The sequence below is a fragment of the Pseudorasbora parva genome, chromosome 6, assembly GCF_024679245.1.
Source record: "Pseudorasbora parva isolate DD20220531a chromosome 6, ASM2467924v1, whole genome shotgun sequence".
NCBI classification, from domain to species: Eukaryota; Metazoa; Chordata; class Actinopteri; order Cypriniformes; family Gobionidae; genus Pseudorasbora; species Pseudorasbora parva.
In genome coordinates, this window is record NC_090177.1 from 50,030,488 (window position 1) to 50,046,940 (window position 16,453).

The window sequence follows — 16,453 nt, forward strand, 5'->3', positions numbered from 1 at the left end:
GCTCTACCAGCTGAGCTATCGAAGACACAGAGATTACGAACGAAAGCTCAACCTATCAGAAATTTCTGATCCATAGTCAGACGCGTTTTCCATTAGGCCACTGGCCCACCGGTCTGGCGCCTTGTAGGTGTTTACACGTCTTGTTGGTAATTGACTGGACTGTTTCTCAGTGGAAGAACTGTGATCCAGAGTCAGAGACTCTCTCCAGGACAAAAAGGCTAGCCTTAGTGGTCTAGCTTGAGAAGTTGCAGCAAAACACGGTAGAGGCCCACAGTCAGGATTTAGAAGGCTCATCGAAAAGTCCTTCCCTGGTGGTCTAGTGGTTAGGATTCGGCGCTCTCACCGCCGCGGCCCGGGTTCGATTCCCGGTCAGGGAACAGTCTTTTTCCCTCCAACACAGCCAAGAAAGTGTTTGCATGTGAAAAATGACCTCCTTCGAGCCGGAGTCGAACCAGCGACCTAAGGATTTCCAACCTTCCACCTACAGTCCTCCGCTCTACCAGCTGAGCTATCGAAGGCACGCAGGTGAGCAACAGAACCTCAACCTATCAGGTTGCTGCAGCTCCACTGCCGGCTAAAAGTGCTTTTGCCGCAGACCGAAGCGCTGGCTGTTCAGTAAGGGAAGCCAAAACAATCACAACTTCCCATACCGGGAGTCGAACCCGGGCCGCCTGGGTGAAAACCAGGAATCCTGACCGCTAGACCATATGGGAATTCCTGCACCTATCAAGCAGGCTTGTGGGGGTGTTTTTCATCCATGTGGTACGTACAAGGGCAGGGTTCTGTTGAGCCCTTTGGCTTTCAGTGTGTGATCGTCCCCTTTAAAAATATGGGTATGATCCGAAGGCATTGTTTACCGAATTCAGTTTTAACAGACTCAATGGAAGAAGCTGTCATTTGTTTCGCCCAGGGGGTGAAACTTTATCCCATTCTTGTGATCACATAATAGATACTTAAAACTGCTCATTAAAGCAAGGTCCCTGTGACAGTACTTATGCGATGCATTTGAAAACACGCACGGTAATGAATGGTAAGCGCTATCTCGCAGACAAAACAGCCTATGGTTGGACTGTCAATTTATAAGAAACATAAATCCATTTAATAATTAAAGGCTGAAAGCAAAGCAAAAACAATCGTTCGAGCCAGCCAGGAGTCGAACCTTGAATCTTCTGATCCGTAGTCAGACGCGTTATCCATTGCGCCACTGGCCCACTTTAGGAACGACTTGCTGGTGTTTATACGCGTCTTGTTGGTGTTTGACTGAACAGCTTCTCAGTGGAAGAACTGTGATCCAGAGTAAGAGATTCTCTCCAGGAGGAAAAGGCTAGCCTTAGAAGTTGCAGCAAAATCTGGTAGAGGCCAACAGCCAGGATTTAGGAGGCGAATAAGAAAGTCCTTCCCTGGTGGTCTAGTGGTTAGGATTCGGCGCTCTCACCGCCGCGGCCCGGATTTGATTCCCGGTCAGGGAACATGCTTTTGCCTTGAAACTTAGCCAAGAAAGGGTTTGCATGTGAAAAGGGACCTCCTTCGAGCCGGAGTCGAACCAGCGACCTAAGGATTGCCAACCTTTCACCTACAGTCCTCCGCTCTACCAGCTGAGCTATCGAAGGCACAGAGATTACGAACGAAAGCTCAACCTATCAGAAATTTCTGATCCATAGTCAGACGCGTTTTCCATTAGGCCACTGGCCCACCGGTCTGGCGCCTTGCAGGTGTTTACACGTCTTGTTGGTAATTGACTGGACTGTTTCTCAGTGGAAGAACTGTGATCCAGAGTCAGAGACTCTCTCCAGGACAAAAAGACTAGCCTTAGTGGTCTAGCTTGAGAAGTTGCAGCAAAACACGGTAGAGGCCCACAGTCAGGATTTAGAAGGCTCATCGAAAAGTCCTTCCCTGGTGGTCTAGTGGTTAGGATTCGGCGCTCTCACCGCCGCGGCCCGGATTTGATTCCCGGTCAGGGAACATGCTTTTGCCTTGCAACTTAGCCAAGAAAGGGTTTGCATGTGAAAAGGGACCTCCTTCGAGCCGGAGTCGAACCAGCGACCTAAGGATTGCCAACCTTTCACCTACAGTCCTCCGCTCTACCAGCTGAGCTATCGAAGGCACAGAGATTACGAACGAAAGCTCAACCTATCAGAAATTTCTGATCCATAGTCAGACGCGTTTTCCATTAGGCCACTGGCCCACCGGTCTGGCGCCTTGCAGGTGTTTACACGTCTTGTTGGTAATTGACTGGACTGTTTCTCAGTGGAAGAACTGTGATCCAGAGTCAGAGACTCTCTCCAGGACAAAAAGGCTAGCCTTAGTGGTCTAGCTTGAGAAGTTGCAGCAAAACACGGTAGAGGCCCACAGTCAGGATTTAGAAGGCTCATCGAAAAGTCCTTCCCTGGTGGTCTAGTGGTTAGGATTCGGCGCTCTCACCGCCGCGGCCCGGGTTCGATTCCCGGTCAGGGAACAGTCTTTTTCCCTCCAACACAGCCAAGAAAGTGTTTGCATGTGAAAAATGACCTCCTTCGAGCCGGAGTCGAACCAGCGACCTAAGGATTTCCAACCTTCCACCTACAGTCCTCCGCTCTACCAGCTGAGCTATCAAAGGCACGCAGAAGAGCATAAGGAACCTCAACCTATCAGGTTGCTGCAGCTCCACTGCCGGCTAAAAGTGCTTTTGCCGCAGACCGAAGCGCTGGCTGTTCAGTAAGGGAAGCCAAAACAATCACAACTTCCCATACCGGGAGTCGAACCCGGGCCGCCTGGGTGAAAACCAGGAATCCTGACCGCTAGACCATATGGGAATTCCTGCACCTATCAAGCAGGCTTGTGGGGGTGTTTTTCATCCATGTGGTACGTACAAGGGCAGGGTTCTGTTGAGCCCTTTGGCTTTCAGTGTGTGATCGTCCCCTTTAAAAATATCGGTATGATCCGAAGGCATTGTTTACCGAATTCAGTTTTAACAGACTCAATGGAAGAAGCTGTCATTTGTTTCGCCCAGGGGGTGAAACTTTATCCCATTCTTGTGATCACATAATAGATACTTAAAACTGCTCATTAAAGCAAGGTCCCTGTGACAGTACTTCTGCGATGCATTTGAAAACACGCACGGTAATGAATGGTAAGCGCTATCTCGCAGACAAAACAGCCTATGGTTGGACTGTCAATTTATAAGAAACATAAATCAATTTAATAATTAAAGGCTGAAAGCAAAGCAAAAACAATCGTTCGAGCCAGCCAGGAGTCGAACCTAGAATCTTCTGATCCGTAGTCAGACGCGTTATCCATTGCGCCACTGGCCCACTGTAGGAACGACTTGCTGGTGTTTATACGCGTCTTGTTGGTGTTTGACTGAACAGCTTCTCAGTGGAAGAACTGTGATCCAGAGTAAGAGATTCTCTCCAGGAGGAAAAGGCTAGCCTTAGAAGTTGCAGCAAAATCTGGTAGAGGCCAACAGCCAGGATTTAGGAGGCGAATAAGAAAGTCCTTCCCTGGTGGTCTAGTGGTTAGGATTCGACGCTCTCACCGCCGCGGCCCGGATTTGATTCCCGGTCAGGGAACATGCTTTTGCCTTGCAACTTAGCCAAGAAAGGGTTTGCATGTGAAAAGGGACCTCCTTCGAGCCGGAGTCGAACCAGCGACCTAAGGATTGCCAACCTTTCACCTACAGTCCTCCGCTCTACCAGCTGAGCTATCGAAGGCACAGAGATTACGAACGAAAGCTCAACCTATCAGAAATTTCTGATCCATAGTCAGACGCGTTTTCCATTAGGCCACTGGCCAACCGGTCTGGCGCCTTGCAGGTGTTTACACGTCTTGTTGGTAATTGACTGGACTGTTTCTCAGTGGAAGAACTGTGATCCAGAGTCAGAGACTCTCTCCAGGACAAAAAGGCTAGCCTTAGTGGTCTAGCTTGAGAAGTTGCAGCAAAACACGGTAGAGGCCCACAGTCAGGCTTTAGAAGGCTCATCGAAAAGTCCTTCCCTGGTGGTCTAGTGGTTAGGATTCGGCGCTCTCACCGCCGCGGCCCGGATTTGATTCCCGGTCAGGGAACATGCTTTTGCCTTGCAACTTAGCCAAGAAAGGGTTTGCATGTGAAAAGGGACCTCCTTCGAGCCGGAGTCGAACCAGCGACCTAAGGATTGCCAACCTTTCACCTACAGTCCTCCGCTCTACCAGCTGAGCTATCGAAGGCACAGAGATTACGAACGAAAGCTCAACCTATCAGAAATTTCTGATCCATAGTCAGACGCGTTTTCCATTAGGCCACTGGCCCACCGGTCTGGCGCCTTGCAGGTGTTTACACGTCTTGTTGGTAATTGACTGGACTGTTTCTCAGTGGAAGAACTGTGATCCAGAGTCAGAGACTCTCTCCAGGACAAAAAGGCTAGCCTTAGTGGTCTAGCTTGAGAAGTTGCAGCAAAACACGGTAGAGGCCCACAGTCAGGATTTAGAAGGCTCATCGAAAAGTCCTTCCCTGGTGGTCTAGTGGTTAGGATTCGGCGCTCTCACCGCCGCGGCCCGGGTTCGATTCCCGGTCAGGGAACAGTCTTTTTCCCTCCAACACAGCCAAGAAAGTGTTTGCATGTGAAAAATGACCTCCTTCGAGCCGGAGTCGAACCAGCGACCTAAGGATTTCCAACCTTCCACCTACAGTCCTCCGCTCTACCAGCTGAGCTATCGAAGGCACGCAGGTGAGCAACAGAACCTCAACCTATCAGGTTGCTGCAGCTCCACTGCCGGCTAAAAGTGCTTTTGCCGCAGACCGAAGCGCTGGCTGTTCAGTAAGGGAAGCCAAAACAATCACAACTTCCCATACCGGGAGTCGAACCCGGGCCGCCTGGGTGAAAACCAGGAATCCTGACCGCTAGACCATATGGGAATTCCTGCACCTATCAAGCAGGCTTGTGGGGGTGTTTTTCATCCATGTGGTACGTACAAGGGCAGGGTTCTGTTGAGCCCTTTGGCTTTCAGTGTGTGATCGTCCCCTTTAAAAATATGGGTATGATCCGAAGGCATTGTTTACCGAATTCAGTTTTAACAGACTCAATGGAAGAAGCTGTCATTTGTTTCGCCCAGGGGGTGAAACTTTATCCCATTCTTGTGATCACATAATAGATACTTAAAACTGCTCATTAAAGCAAGGTCCCTGTGACAGTACTTATGCGATGCATTTGAAAACACGCACGGTAATGAATGGTAAGCGCTATCTCGCAGACAAAACAGCCTATGGTTGGACTGTCAATTTATAAGAAACATAAATCAATTTAATAATTAAAGGCTGAAAGCAAAGCAAAAACAATCGTTCGAGCCAGCCAGGAGTCGAACCTAGAATCTTCTGATCCGTAGTCAGACGCGTTATCCATTGCGCCACTGGCCCACTTTAGGAACGACTTGCTGGTGTTTATACGCGTCTTGTTGGTGTTTGACTGAACAGCTTCTCAGTGGAAGAACTGTGATCCAGAGTAAGAGATTCTCTCCAGGAGGAAAAGGCTAGCCTTAGAAGTTGCAGCAAAATCTGGTAGAGGCCAACAGCCAGGATTTAGGAGGCGAATAAGAAAGTCCTTCCCTGGTGGTCTAGTGGTCAGGATTCGACGCTCTCACCGCCGCGGCCCGGATTTGATTCCCGGTCAGGGAACATGCTTTTGCCTTGCAACTTAGCCAAGAAAGGGTTTGCATGTGAAAAGGGACCTCCTTCGAGCCGGAGTCGAACCAGCGACCTAAGGATTGCCAACCTTTCACCTACAGTCCTCCGCTCTACCAGCTGAGCTATCGAAGGCACAGAGATTACGAACGAAAGCTCAACCTATCAGAAATTTCTGATCCATAGTCAGACGCGTTTTCCATTAGGCCACTGGCCCACCGGTCTGGCGCCTTGCAGGTGTTTACACGTCTTGTTGGTAATTGACTGGACTGTTTCTCAGTGGAAGAACTGTGATCCAGAGTCAGAGACTCTCTCCAGGACAAAAAGGCTAGCCTTAGTGGTCTAGCTTGAGAAGTTGCAGCAAAACACGGTAGAGGCCCACAGTCAGGATTTAGAAGGCTCATCGAAAAGTCCTTCCCTGGTGGTCTAGTGGTTAGGATTCGGCGCTCTCACCGCCGCGGCCCGGATTTGATTCCCGGTCAGGGAACATGCTTTTGCCTTGCAACTTAGCCAAGAAAGGGTTTGCATGTGAAAAGGGACCTCCTTCGAGCCGGAGTCGAACCAGCGACCTAAGGATTGCCAACCTTTCACCTACAGTCCTCCGCTCTACCAGCTGAGCTATCGAAGGCACAGAGATTACGAACGAAAGCTCAACCTATCAGAAATTTCTGATCCATAGTCAGACGCGTTTTCCATTAGGCCACTGGCCCACCGGTCTGGCGCCTTGCAGGTGTTTACACGTCTTGTTGGTAATTGACTGGACTATTTCTCAGTGGAAGAACTGTGATCCAGAGTCAGAGACTCTCTCCAGGACAAAAAGGCTAGCCTTAGTGGTCTAGCTTGAGAAGTTGCAGCAAAACACGGTAGAGGCCCACAGTCAGGATTTAGAAGGCTCATCGAAAAGTCCTTCCCTGGTGGTCTAGTGGTTAGGATTCGGCGCTCTCACCGCCGCGGCCCGGGTTCGATTCCCGGTCAGGGAACAGTCTTTTTCCCTCCAACACAGCCAAGAAAGTGTTTGCATGTGAAAAATGACCTCCTTCGAGCCGGAGTCGAACCAGCGACCTAAGGATTTCCAACCTTCCACCTACAGTCCTCCGCTCTACCAGCTGAGCTATCGAAGGCACGCAGGTGAGCAACAGAACCTCAACCTATCAGGTTGCTGCAGCTCCACTGCCGGCTAAAAGTGCTTTTGCCGCAGACCGAAGCGCTGGCTGTTCAGTAAGGGAAGCCAAAACAATCACAACTTCCCATACCGGGAGTCGAACCCGGGCCGCCTGGGTGAAAACCAGGAATCCTGACCGCTAGACCATATGGGAATTCCTGCACCTATCAAGCAGGCTTGTGGGGGTGTTTTTCATCCATGTGGTACGTACAAGGGCAGGGTTCTGTTGAGCCCTTTGGCTTTCAGTGTGTGATCGTCCCCTTTAAAAATATGGGTATGATCCGAAGGCATTGTTTACCGAATTCAGTTTTAACAGACTCAATGGAAGAAGCTGTCATTTGTTTCGCCCAGGGGGTGAAACTTTATCCCATTCTTGTGATCACATAATAGATACTTAAAACTGCTCATTAAAGCAAGGTCCCTGTGACAGTACTTATGCGATGCATTTGAAAACACGCACGGTAATGAATGGTAAGCGCTATCTCGCAGACAAAACAGCCTATGGTTGGACTGTCAATTTATAAGAAACATAAATCAATTTAATAATTAAAGGCTGAAAGCAAAGCAAAAACAATCGTTCGAGCCAGCCAGGAGTCGAACCTAGAATCTTCTGATCCGTAGTCAGACGCGTTATCCATTGCGCCACTGGCCCACTTTAGGAACGACTTGCTGGTGTTTATACGCGTCTTGTTGGTGTTTGACTGAACAGCTTCTCAGTGGAAGAACTGTGATCCAGAGTAAGAGATTCTCTCCAGGAGGAAAAGGCTAGCCTTAGAAGTTGCAGCAAAATCTGGTAGAGGCCAACAGCCAGGATTTAGGAGGCGAATAAGAAAGTCCTTCCCTGGTGGTCTAGTGGTTAGGATTCGGCGCTCTCACCGCCGCGGCCCGGATTTGATTCCCGGTCAGGGAACATGCTTTTGCCTTGCAACTTAGCCAAGAAAGGGTTTGCATGTGAAAAGGGACCTCCTTCGAGCCGGAGTCGAACCAGCGACCTAAGGATTGCCAACCTTTCACCTACAGTCCTCCGCTCTACCAGCTGAGCTATCGAAGGCACAGAGATTACGAACGAAAGCTCAACCTATCAGAAATTTCTGATCCATAGTCAGACGCGTTTTCCATTAGGCCACTGGCCCACCGGTCTGGCGCCTTGCAGGTGTTTACACGTCTTGTTGGTAATTGACTGGACTGTTTCTCAGTGGAAGAACTGTGATCCAGAGTCAGAGACTCTCTCCAGGACAAAAAGGCTAGCCTTAGTGGTCTAGCTTGAGAAGTTGCAGCAAAACACGGTAGAGGCCCACAGTCAGGATTTAGAAGGCTCATCGAAAAGTCCTTCCCTGGTGGTCTAGTGGTTAGGATTCGGCGCTCTCACCGCCGCGGCCCGGGTTCGATTCCCGGTCAGGGAACAGTCTTTTTCCCTCCAACACAGCCAAGAAAGTGTTTGCATGTGAAAAATGACCTCCTTCGAGCCGGAGTCGAACCAGCGACCTAAGGATTTCCAACCTTCCACCTACAGTCCTCCGCTCTACCAGCTGAGCTATCAAAGGCACGCAGAAGAGCATAAGGAACCTCAACCTATCAGGTTGCTGCAGCTCCACTGCCGGCTAAAAGTGCTTTTGCCGCAGACCGAAGCGCTGGCTGTTCAGTAAGGGAAGCCAAAACAATCACAACTTCCCATACCGGGAGTCGAACCCGGGCCGCCTGGGTGAAAACCAGGAATCCTGACCGCTAGACCATATGGGAATTCCTGCACCTATCAAGCAGGCTTGTGGGGGTGTTTTTCATCCATGTGGTACGTACAAGGGCAGGGTTCTGTTGAGCCCTTTGGCTTTCAGTGTGTGATCGTCCCCTTTAAAAATATGGGTATGATCCGAAGGCATTGTTTACCGAATTCAGTTTTAACAGACTCAATGGAAGAAGCTGTCATTTGTTTCGCCCAGGGGGTGAAACTTTATCCCATTCTTGTGATCACATAATAGATACTTAAAACTGCTCATTAAAGCAAGGTCCCTGTGACAGTACTTCTGCGATGCATTTGAAAACACGCACGGTAATGAATGGTAAGCGCTATCTCGCAGACAAAACAGCCTATGGTTGGACTGTCAATTTATAAGAAACATAAATCAATTTAATAATTAAAGGCTGAAAGCAAAGCAAAAACAATCGTTCGAGCCAGCCAGGAGTCGAACCTAGAATCTTCTGATCCGTAGTCAGACGCGTTATCCATTGCGGCCCTGGCCCACTGTAGGAACGACTTGCTGGTGTTTATACGCGTCTTGTTGGTGTTTGACTGAACAGCTTCTCAGTGGAAGAACTGTGATCCAGAGTAAGAGATTCTCTCCAGGAGGAAAAGGCTAGCCTTAGAAGTTGCAGCAAAATCTGGTAGAGGCCAACAGCCAGGATTTAGGAGGCGAATAAGAAAGTCCTTCCCTGGTGGTCTAGTGGTTAGGATTCGGCGCTCTCACCGCCGCGGCCCGGATTTGATTCCCGGTCAGGGAACATGCTTTTGCCTTGCAACTTAGCCAAGAAAGGGTTTGCATGTGAAAAGGGACCTCCTTCGAGCCGGAGTCGAACCAGCGACCTAAGGATTGCCAACCTTTCACCTACAGTCCTCCGCTCTACCAGCTGAGCTATCGAAGGCACAGAGATTACGAACGAAAGCTCAACCTATCAGAAATTTCTGATCCATAGTCAGACGCGTTTTCCATTAGGCCACTGGCCCACCGGTCTGGCGCCTTGCAGGTGTTTACACGTCTTGTTGGTAATTGACTGGACTGTTTCTCAGTGGAAGAACTGTGATCCAGAGTCAGAGACTCTCTCCAGGACAAAAAGGCTAGCCTTAGTGGTCTAGCTTGAGAAGTTGCAGCAAAACACGGTAGAGGCCCACAGTCAGGATTTAGAAGGCTCATCGAAAAGTCCTTCCCTGGTGGTCTAGTGGTTAGGATTCGGCGCTCTCACCGCCGCGGCCCGGATTTGATTCCCGGTCAGGGAACATGCTTTTGCCTTGCAACTTAGCCAAGAAAGGGTTTGCATGTGAAAAGGGACCTCCTTCGAGCCGGAGTCGAACCAGCGACCTAAGGATTGCCAACCTTTCACCTACAGTCCTCCGCTCTACCAGCTGAGCTATCGAAGGCACAGAGATTACGAACGAAAGCTCAACCTATCATAAATTTCTGATCCATAGTCAGACGCGTTTTCCATTAGGCCACTGGCCCACCGGTCTGGCGCCTTGCAGGTGTTTACACGTCTTGTTGGTAATTGACTGGACTGTTTCTCAGTGGAAGAACTGTGATCCAGAGTCAGAGACTCTCTCCAGGACAAAAAGGCTAGCCTTAGTGGTCTAGCTTGAGAAGTTGCAGCAAAACACGGTAGAGGCCCACAGTCAGGATTTAGAAGGCTCATCGAAAAGTCCTTCCCTGGTGGTCTAGTGGTTAGGATTCGGCGCTCTCACCGCCGCGGCCCGGGTTCGATTCCCGGTCAGGGAACAGTCTTTTTCCCTCCAACACAGCCAAGAAAGTGTTTGCATGTGAAAAATGACCTCCTTCGAGCCGGAGTCGAACCAGCGACCTAAGGATTTCCAACCTTCCACCTACAGTCCTCCGCTCTACCAGCTGAGCTATCAAAGGCACGCAGAAGAGCATAAGGAACCTCAACCTATCAGGTTGCTGCAGCTCCACTGCCGGCTAAAAGTGCTTTTGCCGCAGACCGAAGCGCTGGCTGTTCAGTAAGGGAAGCCAAAACAATCACAACTTCCCATACCGGGAGTCGAACCCGGGCCGCCTGGGTGAAAACCAGGAATCCTGACCGCTAGACCATATGGGAATTCCTGCACCTATCAAGCAGGCTTGTGGGGGTGTTTTTCATCCATGTGGTACGTACAAGGGCAGGGTTCTGTTGAGCCCTTTGGCTTTCAGTGTGTGATCGTCCCCTTTAAAAATATGGGTATGATCCGAAGGCATTGTTTACCGAATTCAGTTTTAACAGACTCAATGGAAGAAGCTGTCATTTGTTTCGCCCAGGGGGTGAAACTTTATCCCATTCTTGTGATCACATAATAGATACTTAAAACTGCTCATTAAAGCAAGGTCCCTGTGACAGTACTTCTGCGATGCATTTGAAAACACGCACGGTAATGAATGGTAAGCGCTATCTCGCAGACAAAACAGCCTATGGTTGGACTGTCAATTTATAAGAAACATAAATCAATTTAATAATTAAAGGCTGAAAGCAAAGCAAAAACAATCGTTCGAGCCAGCCAGGAGTCGAACCTAGAATCTTCTGATCCGTAGTCAGACGCGTTATCCATTGCGCCACTGGCCCACTGTAGGAACGACTTGCTGGTGTTTATACGCGTCTTGTTGGTGTTTGACTGAACAGCTTCTCAGTGGAAGAACTGTGATCCAGAGTAAGAGATTCTCTCCAGGAGGAAAAGGCTAGCCTTAGAAGTTGCAGCAAAATCTGGTAGAGGCCAACAGCCAGGATTTAGGAGGCGAATAAGAAAGTCCTTCCCTGGTGGTCTAGTGGTTAGGATTCGGCGCTCTCACCGCCGCGGCCCGGATTTGATTCCCGGTCAGGGAACATGCTTTTGCCTTGCAACTTAGCCAAGAACGGGTTTGCATGTGAAAAGGGACCTCCTTCGAGCCGGAGTCGAACCAGCGACCTAAGGATTGCCAACCTTTCACCTACAGTCCTCCGCTCTACCAGCTGAGCTATCGAAGGCACAGAGATTACGAACGAAAGCTCAACCTATCAGAAATTTCTGATCCATAGTCAGACGCGTTTTCCATTAGGCCACTGGCCCACCGGTCTGGCGCCTTGCAGGAGTTTACACGTCTTGTTGGTAATTGACTGGACTGTTTCTCAGTGGAAGAACTGTGATCCAGAGTCAGAGACTCTCTCCAGGACAAAAAGGCTAGCCTTAGCGGTCTAGCTTGAGAAGTTGCAGCAAAACACGGTAGAGGCCCACAGTCAGGATTTAGAAGGCTCATCGAAAAGTCCTTCCCTGGTGGTCTAGTGGTTAGGATTCGGCGCTCTCACCGCCGCGGCCCGGATTTGATTCCCGGTCAGGGAACATGCTTTTGCCTTGCAACTTAGCCAAGAAAGGGTTTGCATGTGAAAAGGGACCTCCTTCGAGCCGGAGTCGAACCAGCGACCTAAGGATTGCCAACCTTTCACCTACAGTCCTCCGCTCTACCAGCTGAGCTATCGAAGGCACAGAGATTACGAACGAAAGCTCAACCTATCAGAAATTTCTGATCCATAGTCAGACGCGTTTTCCATTAGGCCACTGGCCCACCGGTCTGGCGCCTTGCAGGTGTTTACACGTCTTGTTGGTAATTGACTGGACTGTTTCTCAGTGGAAGAACTGTGATCCAGAGTCAGAGACTCTCTCCAGGACAAAAAGGCTAGCCTTAGTGGTCTAGCTTGAGAAGTTGCAGCAAAACACGGTAGAGGCCCACAGTCAGGATTTAGAAGGCTCATCGAAAAGTCCTTCCCTGGTGGTCTAGTGGTTAGGATTCGGCGCTCTCACCGCCGCGGCCCGGATTTGATTCCCGGTCAGGGAACATGCTTTTGCCTTGCAACTTAGCCAAGAAAGGGTTTGCATGTGAAAAGGGACCTCCTTCGAGCCGGAGTCGAACCAGCGACCTAAGGATTTCCAACCTTCCACCTACAGTCCTCCGCTCTACCAGCTGAGCTATCGAAGGCACGCAGGTGAGCAACAGAACCTCAACCTATCAGGTTGCTGCAGCTCCACTGCTGGCTAAAAGTGCTTTTGCCGCAGACCGAAGCGCTGGCTGTTCAGTAAGGGAAGCCAAAACAATCACAACTTCCCATACCGGGAGTCGAACCCGGGCCGCCTGGGTGAAAACCAGGAATCCTGACCACTAGACCATATGGGAATTCCTGCACCTATCAAGCAGGCTTGTGGGGGTGTTTTTCATCCATGTGGTACGTACAAGGGCAGGGTTCTGTTGAGCCCTTTGGCTTTCAGTGTGTGATCGTCCCCTTTAAAAATATGGGTATGATCCGAAGGCATTGTATACCGAATTCAGTTTTAACAGACTCAATGGAAGAAGCTGTCATTTGTTTCACCCAGGGGGTGAAACTTTATCCCATTCTTGTGATCACATAATAGATACTTAAAACTGCTCATTAAAGCAAGGTCCCTGTGACAGTACTTATGCGATGCATTTGAAAACACGCACGGTAATGAATGGTAAGCGCTATCTCGCAGACAAAACAGCCTATGGTTGGACTGTCAATTTATAAGAAACATAAATCAATTTAATAATTAAAGGCTGAAAGCAAAGCAAAAACAATCGTTCGAGCCAGCCAGGAGTCGAACCTAGAATCTTCTGATCCGTAGTCAGACGCGTTATCCATTGCGCCACTGGCCCACTTTAGGAACGACTTGCTGGTGTTTATACGCGTCTTGTTGGTGTTTGACTGAACAGCTTCTCAGTGGAAGAACTGTGATCCAGAGTAAGAGATTCTCTCCAGGAGGAAAAGGCTAGCCTTAGAAGTTGCAGCAAAATCTGGTAGAGGCCAACAGCCAGGATTTAGGAGGCGAATAAGAAAGTCCTTCCCTGGTGGTCTAGTGGTTAGGATTCGGCGCTCTCACCGCCGTGGCCCGGATTTGATTCCCGGTCAGGGAACATGCTTTTGCCTTGCAACTTAGCCAAGAAAGGGTTTGCATGTGAAAAGGGACCTCCTTCGAGCCGGAGTCGAACCAGCGACCTAAGGATTGCCAACCTTTCACCTACAGTCCTCCGCTCTACCAGCTGAGCTATCGAAGGCACAGAGATTACGAACGAAAGCTCAACCTATCAGAAATTTCTGATCCATAGTCAGACGCGTTTTCCATTAGGCCACTGGCCCACCGGTCTGGCGCCTTGCAGGTGTTTACACGTCTTGTTGGTAATTGACTGGACTGTTTCTCAGTGGAAGAACTGTGATCCAGAGTCAGAGACTCTCTCCAGGACAAAAAGGCTAGCCTTAGTGGTCTAGCTTGAGAAGTTGCAGCAAAACACGGTAGAGGCCCACAGTCAGGATTTAGAAGGCTCATCGAAAAGTCCTTCCCTGGTGGTCTAGTGGTTAGGATTCGGCGCTCTCACCGCCGCGGCCCGGATTTGATTCCCGGTCAGGGAACATGCTTTTGCCTTGCAACTTAGCCAAGAAAGGGTTTGCATGTGAAAAGGGACCTCCTTCGAGCCGGAGTCGAACCAGCGACCTAAGGATTGCCAACCTTTCACCTACAGTCCTCCGCTCTACCAGCTGAGCTATCGAAGGCACAGAGATTACGAACGAAAGCTCAACCTATCAGAAATTTCTGATCCATAGTCAGACGCGTTTTCCATTAGGCCACTGGCCCACCGGTCTGGCGCCTTGCAGGTGTTTACACGTCTTGTTGGTAATTGACTGGACTGTTTCTCAGTGGAAGAACTGTGATCCAGAGTCAGAGACTCTCTCCAGGACAAAAAGGCTAGCCTTAGTGGTCTAGCTTGAGAAGTTGCAGCAAAACACGGTAGAGGCCCACAGTCAGGATTTAGAAGGCTCATCGAAAAGTCCTTCCCTGGTGGTCTAGTGGTTAGGATTCGGCGCTCTCACCGCCGCGGCCCGGGTTCGATTCCCGGTCAGGGAACAGTCTTTTTCCCTCCAACACAGCCAAGAAAGTGTTTGCATGTGAAAAATGACCTCCTTCGAGCCGGAGTCGAACCAGCGACCTAAGGATTTCCAACCTTCCACCTACAGTCCTCCGCTCTACCAGCTGAGCTATCGAAGGCACGCAGGTGAGCAACAGAACCTCAACCTATCAGGTTGCTGCAGCTCCACTGCCGGCTAAAAGTGCTTTTGCCGCAGACCGAAGCGCTGGCTGTTCAGTAAGGGAAGCCAAAATAATCACAACTTCCCATACCGGGAGTCGAACCCGGGCCGCCTGGGTGAAAACCAGGAATCCTGACCACTAGACCATATGGGAATTCCTGCACCTATCAAGCAGGCTTGTGGGGGTGTTTTTCATCCATGTGGTACGTACAAGGGCAGGGTTCTGTTGACCCCTTTGGCTTTCAGTGTGTGATCGTCCCCTTTAAAAATATGGGTATGATCCGAAGGCATTGTTTACCGAATTCAGTTTTAACAGACTCAATGGAAGAAGCTGTCATTTGTTTCGCCCAGGGGGTGAAACTTTATCCCATTCTTGTGATCACATAATAGATACTTAAAACTGCTCATTAAAGCAAGGTCCCTGTGACAGTACTTATGCGATGCATTTGAAAACACGCACGGTAATGAATGGTAAGCGCTATCTCGCAGACAAAACAGCCTATGGTTGGACTGTCAATTTATAAGAAACATAAATCAATTTAATAATTAAAGGCTGAAAGCAAAGCAAAAACAATCGTTCGAGCCAGCCAGGAGTCGAACCTAGAATCTTCTGATCCGTAGTCAGACGCGTTATCCATTGCGCCACTGGCCCACTGTAGGAACGACTTGCTGGTGTTTATACGCATCTTGTTGGTGTTTGACTGAACAGCTTCTCAGTGAAAGAACTGTGATCCAGAGTAAGAGATTCTCTCCAGGAGGAAAAGGCTAGCCTTAGAAGTTGCAGCAAAATCTGGTAGAGGCCAACAGCCAGGATTTAGGAGGCGAATAAGAAAGTCCTTCCCTGGTGGTCTAGTGGTTAGGATTCGGCGCTCTCACCGCCGCGGCCCAGATTTGATTCCCGGTCAGGGAACATGCTTTTGCCTTGCAACTTAGCCAAGAAAGGGTTTGCATGTGAAAAGGGACCTCCTTCGAGCCGGAGTCGAACCAGCGACCTAAGGATTGCCAACCTTTCACCTACAGTCCTCCGCTCTACCAGCTGAGCTATCGAAGGCACAGAGATTACGAACAAAAGCTCAACCTATCAGAAATTTCTGATCCATAGTCAGACGCGTTTTCCATTAGGCCACTGGCCCACCGGTCTGGCGCCTTGCAGGTGTTTACACGTCTTGTTGGTAATTGACTGGACTGTTTCTCAGTGGAAGAACTGTGATCCAGAGTCAGAGACTCTCTCCAGGATAAAAAGGCTAGCCTTAGTGGTCTAGCTTGAGAAGTTGCAGCAAAACACGGTAGAGGCCCACAGTCAGGATTTAGAAGGCTCATCAAAAAGTCCTTCCCTTGTGGTCTAGTGGTTAGGATTCGGCGCTCTCACCGCCGCGGCCCGGATTTGATTCCCGGTCAGGGAACATGCTTTTGCCTTGCAACTTAGCCAAGAAAGGGTTTGCATGTGAAAAGGGACCTCCTTCGAGCCGGAGTCGAACCAGCGACCTAAGGATTGCCAACCTTTCACCTACAGTCCTCCGCTCTACCAGCTGAGCTATCGAAGGCACAGAGATTACGAACGAAAGCTCAACCTATCAGAAATTTCTGATCCATAGTCAGACGCGTTTTCCATTAGGCCACTGGCCCACCGGTCTGGCGCCTTGCAGGTGTTTACACGTCTTGTTGGTAATTGACTGGACTGTTTCTCAGTGGAAGAACTGTGATCCAGAGTCAGAGACTCTCTCCAGGACAAAAAGGCTAGCCTTAGTGGTCTAGCTTGAGAAGTTGCAGCAAAACACGGTAGAGGCCCACAGTCAGGATTTAGAAGGCTCATCGAAAAGTCCTTCCCTGGTGGTCTA

The 16,453-nt window shown here is 49.7% G+C and overlaps 42 non-coding genes across 42 annotated transcripts; 7 read left to right on the forward strand and 35 right to left on the reverse strand.

Moving 5' to 3' along the window:
* Positions 1–305: 305 nt before the first annotated feature.
* On the forward strand, positions 306–377 carry trnae-cuc (transfer RNA glutamic acid (anticodon CUC)). The gene has a single exon. It is a non-coding gene; the product is annotated as a tRNA-Glu (tRNA).
* A 54-nt stretch (positions 378–431) lies between these two features.
* On the reverse strand, positions 432–518 carry trnay-gua (transfer RNA tyrosine (anticodon GUA)). Its single transcript is given in 2 exon segments — positions 432–467; positions 482–518. It is a non-coding gene; the product is annotated as a tRNA-Tyr (tRNA).
* Positions 519–641: 123 nt separating this feature from the next.
* On the reverse strand, positions 642–713 carry trnae-uuc (transfer RNA glutamic acid (anticodon UUC)). The gene has a single exon. It is a non-coding gene; the product is annotated as a tRNA-Glu (tRNA).
* Positions 714–1,138: 425 nt separating this feature from the next.
* Positions 1,139–1,211, reverse strand: trnar-acg (transfer RNA arginine (anticodon ACG)). Its single transcript has one exon. It is a non-coding gene; the product is annotated as a tRNA-Arg (tRNA).
* Positions 1,212–1,523: 312 nt separating this feature from the next.
* Positions 1,524–1,610, reverse strand: trnay-gua (transfer RNA tyrosine (anticodon GUA)). Its single transcript is given in 2 exon segments — positions 1,524–1,559; positions 1,574–1,610. It is a non-coding gene; the product is annotated as a tRNA-Tyr (tRNA).
* A 406-nt stretch (positions 1,611–2,016) lies between these two features.
* Positions 2,017–2,103, reverse strand: trnay-gua (transfer RNA tyrosine (anticodon GUA)). The gene is given in 2 exon segments: positions 2,017–2,052; positions 2,067–2,103. It is a non-coding gene; the product is annotated as a tRNA-Tyr (tRNA).
* A 280-nt stretch (positions 2,104–2,383) lies between these two features.
* Positions 2,384–2,455, forward strand: trnae-cuc (transfer RNA glutamic acid (anticodon CUC)). The gene has a single exon. It is a non-coding gene; the product is annotated as a tRNA-Glu (tRNA).
* A 265-nt stretch (positions 2,456–2,720) lies between these two features.
* On the reverse strand, positions 2,721–2,792 carry trnae-uuc (transfer RNA glutamic acid (anticodon UUC)). The gene has a single exon. It is a non-coding gene; the product is annotated as a tRNA-Glu (tRNA).
* Positions 2,793–3,217: 425 nt separating this feature from the next.
* Positions 3,218–3,290, reverse strand: trnar-acg (transfer RNA arginine (anticodon ACG)). Its single transcript has one exon. It is a non-coding gene; the product is annotated as a tRNA-Arg (tRNA).
* Positions 3,291–3,602: 312 nt separating this feature from the next.
* Positions 3,603–3,689, reverse strand: trnay-gua (transfer RNA tyrosine (anticodon GUA)). Its single transcript is given in 2 exon segments — positions 3,603–3,638; positions 3,653–3,689. It is a non-coding gene; the product is annotated as a tRNA-Tyr (tRNA).
* Positions 3,690–4,095: 406 nt separating this feature from the next.
* On the reverse strand, positions 4,096–4,182 carry trnay-gua (transfer RNA tyrosine (anticodon GUA)). The gene is given in 2 exon segments: positions 4,096–4,131; positions 4,146–4,182. It is a non-coding gene; the product is annotated as a tRNA-Tyr (tRNA).
* A 280-nt stretch (positions 4,183–4,462) lies between these two features.
* Positions 4,463–4,534, forward strand: trnae-cuc (transfer RNA glutamic acid (anticodon CUC)). Its single transcript has one exon. It is a non-coding gene; the product is annotated as a tRNA-Glu (tRNA).
* Positions 4,535–4,588: 54 nt separating this feature from the next.
* On the reverse strand, positions 4,589–4,675 carry trnay-gua (transfer RNA tyrosine (anticodon GUA)). Its single transcript is given in 2 exon segments — positions 4,589–4,624; positions 4,639–4,675. It is a non-coding gene; the product is annotated as a tRNA-Tyr (tRNA).
* Positions 4,676–4,798: 123 nt separating this feature from the next.
* trnae-uuc (transfer RNA glutamic acid (anticodon UUC)) lies at positions 4,799–4,870 on the reverse strand. The gene has a single exon. It is a non-coding gene; the product is annotated as a tRNA-Glu (tRNA).
* A 425-nt stretch (positions 4,871–5,295) lies between these two features.
* On the reverse strand, positions 5,296–5,368 carry trnar-acg (transfer RNA arginine (anticodon ACG)). Its single transcript has one exon. It is a non-coding gene; the product is annotated as a tRNA-Arg (tRNA).
* A 312-nt stretch (positions 5,369–5,680) lies between these two features.
* On the reverse strand, positions 5,681–5,767 carry trnay-gua (transfer RNA tyrosine (anticodon GUA)). Its single transcript is given in 2 exon segments — positions 5,681–5,716; positions 5,731–5,767. It is a non-coding gene; the product is annotated as a tRNA-Tyr (tRNA).
* Positions 5,768–6,173: 406 nt separating this feature from the next.
* trnay-gua (transfer RNA tyrosine (anticodon GUA)) lies at positions 6,174–6,260 on the reverse strand. The gene is given in 2 exon segments: positions 6,174–6,209; positions 6,224–6,260. It is a non-coding gene; the product is annotated as a tRNA-Tyr (tRNA).
* A 280-nt stretch (positions 6,261–6,540) lies between these two features.
* Positions 6,541–6,612, forward strand: trnae-cuc (transfer RNA glutamic acid (anticodon CUC)). The gene has a single exon. It is a non-coding gene; the product is annotated as a tRNA-Glu (tRNA).
* Positions 6,613–6,666: 54 nt separating this feature from the next.
* trnay-gua (transfer RNA tyrosine (anticodon GUA)) lies at positions 6,667–6,753 on the reverse strand. The gene is given in 2 exon segments: positions 6,667–6,702; positions 6,717–6,753. It is a non-coding gene; the product is annotated as a tRNA-Tyr (tRNA).
* A 123-nt stretch (positions 6,754–6,876) lies between these two features.
* trnae-uuc (transfer RNA glutamic acid (anticodon UUC)) lies at positions 6,877–6,948 on the reverse strand. The gene has a single exon. It is a non-coding gene; the product is annotated as a tRNA-Glu (tRNA).
* A 425-nt stretch (positions 6,949–7,373) lies between these two features.
* On the reverse strand, positions 7,374–7,446 carry trnar-acg (transfer RNA arginine (anticodon ACG)). Its single transcript has one exon. It is a non-coding gene; the product is annotated as a tRNA-Arg (tRNA).
* A 312-nt stretch (positions 7,447–7,758) lies between these two features.
* Positions 7,759–7,845, reverse strand: trnay-gua (transfer RNA tyrosine (anticodon GUA)). Its single transcript is given in 2 exon segments — positions 7,759–7,794; positions 7,809–7,845. It is a non-coding gene; the product is annotated as a tRNA-Tyr (tRNA).
* A 280-nt stretch (positions 7,846–8,125) lies between these two features.
* Positions 8,126–8,197, forward strand: trnae-cuc (transfer RNA glutamic acid (anticodon CUC)). The gene has a single exon. It is a non-coding gene; the product is annotated as a tRNA-Glu (tRNA).
* A 265-nt stretch (positions 8,198–8,462) lies between these two features.
* On the reverse strand, positions 8,463–8,534 carry trnae-uuc (transfer RNA glutamic acid (anticodon UUC)). Its single transcript has one exon. It is a non-coding gene; the product is annotated as a tRNA-Glu (tRNA).
* An 810-nt stretch (positions 8,535–9,344) lies between these two features.
* On the reverse strand, positions 9,345–9,431 carry trnay-gua (transfer RNA tyrosine (anticodon GUA)). Its single transcript is given in 2 exon segments — positions 9,345–9,380; positions 9,395–9,431. It is a non-coding gene; the product is annotated as a tRNA-Tyr (tRNA).
* Positions 9,432–9,837: 406 nt separating this feature from the next.
* trnay-gua (transfer RNA tyrosine (anticodon GUA)) lies at positions 9,838–9,924 on the reverse strand. Its single transcript is given in 2 exon segments — positions 9,838–9,873; positions 9,888–9,924. It is a non-coding gene; the product is annotated as a tRNA-Tyr (tRNA).
* A 280-nt stretch (positions 9,925–10,204) lies between these two features.
* trnae-cuc (transfer RNA glutamic acid (anticodon CUC)) lies at positions 10,205–10,276 on the forward strand. Its single transcript has one exon. It is a non-coding gene; the product is annotated as a tRNA-Glu (tRNA).
* A 265-nt stretch (positions 10,277–10,541) lies between these two features.
* On the reverse strand, positions 10,542–10,613 carry trnae-uuc (transfer RNA glutamic acid (anticodon UUC)). The gene has a single exon. It is a non-coding gene; the product is annotated as a tRNA-Glu (tRNA).
* Positions 10,614–11,038: 425 nt separating this feature from the next.
* On the reverse strand, positions 11,039–11,111 carry trnar-acg (transfer RNA arginine (anticodon ACG)). Its single transcript has one exon. It is a non-coding gene; the product is annotated as a tRNA-Arg (tRNA).
* Positions 11,112–11,423: 312 nt separating this feature from the next.
* Positions 11,424–11,510, reverse strand: trnay-gua (transfer RNA tyrosine (anticodon GUA)). Its single transcript is given in 2 exon segments — positions 11,424–11,459; positions 11,474–11,510. It is a non-coding gene; the product is annotated as a tRNA-Tyr (tRNA).
* A 406-nt stretch (positions 11,511–11,916) lies between these two features.
* On the reverse strand, positions 11,917–12,003 carry trnay-gua (transfer RNA tyrosine (anticodon GUA)). The gene is given in 2 exon segments: positions 11,917–11,952; positions 11,967–12,003. It is a non-coding gene; the product is annotated as a tRNA-Tyr (tRNA).
* Positions 12,004–12,409: 406 nt separating this feature from the next.
* trnay-gua (transfer RNA tyrosine (anticodon GUA)) lies at positions 12,410–12,496 on the reverse strand. The gene is given in 2 exon segments: positions 12,410–12,445; positions 12,460–12,496. It is a non-coding gene; the product is annotated as a tRNA-Tyr (tRNA).
* A 123-nt stretch (positions 12,497–12,619) lies between these two features.
* On the reverse strand, positions 12,620–12,691 carry trnae-uuc (transfer RNA glutamic acid (anticodon UUC)). Its single transcript has one exon. It is a non-coding gene; the product is annotated as a tRNA-Glu (tRNA).
* A 425-nt stretch (positions 12,692–13,116) lies between these two features.
* trnar-acg (transfer RNA arginine (anticodon ACG)) lies at positions 13,117–13,189 on the reverse strand. The gene has a single exon. It is a non-coding gene; the product is annotated as a tRNA-Arg (tRNA).
* A 312-nt stretch (positions 13,190–13,501) lies between these two features.
* Positions 13,502–13,588, reverse strand: trnay-gua (transfer RNA tyrosine (anticodon GUA)). The gene is given in 2 exon segments: positions 13,502–13,537; positions 13,552–13,588. It is a non-coding gene; the product is annotated as a tRNA-Tyr (tRNA).
* Positions 13,589–13,994: 406 nt separating this feature from the next.
* Positions 13,995–14,081, reverse strand: trnay-gua (transfer RNA tyrosine (anticodon GUA)). The gene is given in 2 exon segments: positions 13,995–14,030; positions 14,045–14,081. It is a non-coding gene; the product is annotated as a tRNA-Tyr (tRNA).
* A 280-nt stretch (positions 14,082–14,361) lies between these two features.
* trnae-cuc (transfer RNA glutamic acid (anticodon CUC)) lies at positions 14,362–14,433 on the forward strand. Its single transcript has one exon. It is a non-coding gene; the product is annotated as a tRNA-Glu (tRNA).
* Positions 14,434–14,487: 54 nt separating this feature from the next.
* Positions 14,488–14,574, reverse strand: trnay-gua (transfer RNA tyrosine (anticodon GUA)). Its single transcript is given in 2 exon segments — positions 14,488–14,523; positions 14,538–14,574. It is a non-coding gene; the product is annotated as a tRNA-Tyr (tRNA).
* Positions 14,575–14,697: 123 nt separating this feature from the next.
* Positions 14,698–14,769, reverse strand: trnae-uuc (transfer RNA glutamic acid (anticodon UUC)). The gene has a single exon. It is a non-coding gene; the product is annotated as a tRNA-Glu (tRNA).
* Positions 14,770–15,194: 425 nt separating this feature from the next.
* On the reverse strand, positions 15,195–15,267 carry trnar-acg (transfer RNA arginine (anticodon ACG)). Its single transcript has one exon. It is a non-coding gene; the product is annotated as a tRNA-Arg (tRNA).
* A 312-nt stretch (positions 15,268–15,579) lies between these two features.
* On the reverse strand, positions 15,580–15,666 carry trnay-gua (transfer RNA tyrosine (anticodon GUA)). The gene is given in 2 exon segments: positions 15,580–15,615; positions 15,630–15,666. It is a non-coding gene; the product is annotated as a tRNA-Tyr (tRNA).
* Positions 15,667–16,072: 406 nt separating this feature from the next.
* On the reverse strand, positions 16,073–16,159 carry trnay-gua (transfer RNA tyrosine (anticodon GUA)). The gene is given in 2 exon segments: positions 16,073–16,108; positions 16,123–16,159. It is a non-coding gene; the product is annotated as a tRNA-Tyr (tRNA).
* Between the last annotated feature and the right edge of the window lie 294 nt (positions 16,160–16,453).